This window comes from Schistosoma mansoni, chromosome 1, assembly GCF_000237925.1.
Source record: "Schistosoma mansoni strain Puerto Rico chromosome 1, complete genome".
NCBI classification, from domain to species: domain Eukaryota; kingdom Metazoa; phylum Platyhelminthes; class Trematoda; order Strigeidida; family Schistosomatidae; genus Schistosoma; species Schistosoma mansoni.
Window position 1 is genome coordinate 33,034,174 of NC_031495.1, and position 4,120 is coordinate 33,038,293.

The 4,120-nt window shown below is 35.9% G+C and overlaps 1 non-coding gene across 1 annotated transcript; it reads left to right on the forward strand.

Moving 5' to 3' along the window:
• Positions 1 to 72, forward strand: Smp_tRNA_00492_Pseudo_CGA.1.1. Its single transcript has one exon. It is a non-coding gene (tRNA).
• Positions 73 to 4,120: the final 4,048 nt, after the last annotated feature.

Here is a 4,120-nt window from a genome sequence, read left to right on the forward strand (position 1 = left end):
TTTCGTTTCAGGTGCTCACTAGTGACTGACTCCTTGAGGTATTTCCTGGAGTTCTAGTGAGAAGCAGTAACCGGTGGAGTTCAACCAGGTCTGTTGTGAGATAGGAACTCACTGATGACATTGGTGAATGGTTGCTCAATTTCGTGAATCAGTTGAAGTTAGAAATTAACACCGTTGGATGCCAGCTCAGTGGTCTATCGGTTGAGGGCTTCGGCTCGAAACTGGTGGGTCCTGGGTTCGAATCCCGCGAGGGTGGGTTCGTGGACGCGCACTGCTGAGGAGTCCCATAATAGGACGAAACGGCCGTCCAGTGCTTCCAGGTTTTCCATGGTAGTCTAGCTTCAACTGACTCATGATCTCAACTCTATAAAAATACTAAAATCTCCACAAAACCCCTTCTGATAATACAGAAGTAGCTTAAAACGAGAAAGTAAGCAGAAAGAATGTGCACGCATTTTGAGGAGTTATATAGTGTTTACATAATACATATACATAGCCTTCAGTATTCCACTTGGATCTTTCAGTGTGTTCTTCCATCTGAATGGTCTTCTCGTTCGGTCTTCAAGTGTTCTGTCGACTCTGTGCTTTCGATGTACTGAAACTCTTCATTCCATCCAACAACTTTGGAACAGCGTTTCACAACATACTAGTCACAACCATTTTGTGAGTAGAGTCAACTACAGTAGTACACAATGAGATAGTTTGAGATTTGTTTTTATATACATTACTATAACTTGGGTTAAGTATAACAGTGATGTGTATCAACTTTTGAGTACTTTAAATATTATTTGGGATATTGAATCACACTGGAGTCCGAAACCCAAGTTTCGTTACATCTGAGACTCGTTGGGAGAATGTATCTTCATCCCAGTGTTCGTGTTCTTACTGAAGATTAAGCCCAGTACCGAGCGTTTCAAACTTGAGAGCTCAACTAAACGGTCTATTGAGCAAAAATAGCTATCACTCTTTCAATTAACAGCTGGAAGAAGTTTTTTTATCTTTCGGATAAGATAAAATCATTCTATGCCGATTAAGAATAGAACATTTTATTTGCATGTGTCTTCTAGCGAACAAATAAGTATCTATAAGAATAAAGTAAGCTTTGAATGATCCACAATATTTGAATACTTATAGACAAGTTTACAGCAAGTGTTTTTTAGAAACAGTTCTCGAAATCTGTATTCTGGACATTTTGTGTTATTTTTCGGGGAATAATTTTCCTCGATCAACACTTCGCACTCAAAAGACTCAAAAGAGTGACTATCACAGAAGTTAACTTTAACATTTATTTGATCTTGTAATGGTGTTTGGTGCGTTAACTTGAGTAGTTTGATTACTGCTATACATAAAAGGTAACTTACTCAAATAAATGCTCAGACATTAGATTCACACATGGTTAAGACCAAGAAATAAGTTGCTTCTTATGTTTTACGGAAGTAAAATATATTTATTATCTTAATGAACAAAGGAGTTTCGAGAACCTGAATACATGGTGACGTTCATATTAAGACTTAGACGCAGTATTTTTCTCTTTTAAATTCAACTCATTATCAACTGAGCTACTGATTTCATTTACCAGTCAACTCTTTCAATGAGTATTATTTTTACGTTTTTACTGGTAAGACTTTCGATTACCCATTTTTTATGAGTTATGATCTGTTTTAGTTGGCATATAAGTATCTTGAGCAGATTATTTCAGTGTGAGTTGAATAATCACAAATAGGAACAAACGTATCCCTAGTTTCCACTAACAGCCACAATTCATCTCCTCTAAAACCTTTTGATAAAATGAATTTATTTGCAGTGGTCTGCTTAGAATGCTCATATGATAATGAATCAAATATATTCATTCAAAAATGGTATTCTCATTTCAATGGTAGTTTAGTTATAATTTTGTAGTATCTTTCTTAAATGAAATGGAAATCTGAGAAAAAAAGGGTTCATACGGAATTGATCAGGCTCACATAATCAGGTGCGAAAAAACCAGAATGGTATTATACCATACACTACTAGCACATGGTTTTAATCACTTTTTGATTGTTTAATAACCTATTTTCTAACTATTGAAAGTGTTTGGTATAAAAGAAAAGTCAAAAACTCATTACTAATCTATTGTTTTGAATCAACCACAATAGGGCTATTTAGAAGAGAGTTGAAGTGAATATTTTGTTGTTTGTTCTATGGTTCTGAATAAAGGTAAACTGTCCTCAAACTTGTGCGAACATTTTATGAATTTGATTAGTTACTAGTAACTTACAGAAAACACTGTTCGATAGAAAGCTTTGTATTTCTTGGGACTAATTGCAAAGATTTACACATACTCTCGGAAGTATCTAACGCCTTATTCGGTGGATATATACGTTCCTCACAAAGCTTTATTTTTTCAGCCATCATTTCCAGGTTATCGCAAGAATGACTAATTTATGTAACTAGCTATACTGGTAGTGAAGAAATTATTTTATCCGGCGTTTGGTTTATCCAATTAGTCACTAAAATTAATCTATTTGGGAAGCCGAAGAGTGATCTCATAACTAATCTACGTTTAGAAGTGCATATTTAGTAACTGAAATTACTAAAAACAATGCTAATATTCCTGATGGCTTTGGTTTTAGTGTAATCGAATAATCCATCTTGTATTTTTATTATTTATTATTTTATTTGAACACATAAATATTGGTACAAGGAGATACGAGATATAAAAAATGCCTCAAACAAAAAATTGTCATTTTATTTAAATTGTGTGCGGAATATGATAGTGCCCGGGTGCAAAGACCAAAGCAGGTGGTTTTTTAGGAGGCCACACCCCGAGCCTTTGGCCTAAAGGTCTGATCCACAAGGCAGTGGAGCATCGTGAGGAGTTGCAGTCTCATGGTGGCCGGTGACCAATAATTGGTTCATACGCCATTTTTCCCTCAGGGTACTGGTGCCCATGTGCACTATTCGTTTGGAATCAGGATTTCTCAACTCCCCTGATGGACTCAACGTGTTCACTGGCCCAGTTAAAGTGCCGGACATTCGCTTTTCGTTCAATCACTTTCGTAAACAATAATAGAAATTTTGAAAATGGATAGCGCTGACAAACACCAATTGAAGTTGAACGTTCTGCTGACTGCTCACCATAAATTCTTACTCGAACACTGCTGTTCGAGTAGAGAGTGCCTACTGGGTTGATGTGCTTCTTTTGTATTTCTTTCAATTTCAAAGTCTCACGAACAACCGTGTCGGACACCGCCTTCAGGTCAAGAAATACAGCTATTCAACACAAACCATAACATGACCACTAGTATTAAAGTAAAGAGCATTCTGGTGGTTTACGTACTTTCCTGACACACACCTAAATGGCTTGTACCACCACAATACCTCCAACTGCATTTATCAATTTACATGTACTTTAAAGCAATTAGTCCCATTTCCAGTCTAGTTAACCTTTCATTTTTTTATATAAATGTTCTTAACAAGTATATGTGTGATCAGATTGTTCGAAATGGATTGCGCTAGTATATCATATAGTTCTGATAATCTTTGTCTTCTTATTACATTATCAAAGTTTACATGTACTTGCCAAATCACACACATTGGAAGAACTGAGAGAAGAGTACATGTTCGCATTTCCGAAAATGTTCCAAAGAAATTGAGACTGTGAAGCACAATGACTTTTAACAATACAATAGCTCGGAATTTACTCGACACCGGATACACTAATCACATTCCTCAAGCCCTAAAAAGTATTAGCAGACAAAGGAACGCAGCTTCTCTTCGGTTCGCTCACGCAATTGCGATAATAAAAAAAACTCAACCTGATTTATGTATCCAAAACGAGACAGTAATAAACCTATTACCAACCCGATAATCCATTTTTTGGTCATTAGTTTTATTTTGTTAATGTTTATTTTATTATGTGGTCTTCCCTTACCGAATTCTTAGTTTATGTACATTAATACCACCCCTTCACTCATACATTTCCATTCACTCAATCCTCTTAACTTATGTAAACTCCTCAAATCCTCACTTGTTGTTGTTTTACTTGTGTCTTCCCATTGTTACATTGGACTGCAATTGATCAGTCCTCTTCGATTATTATGCGACCCATCTTATCAGTTTCTTTTAATTCTAGGAATCT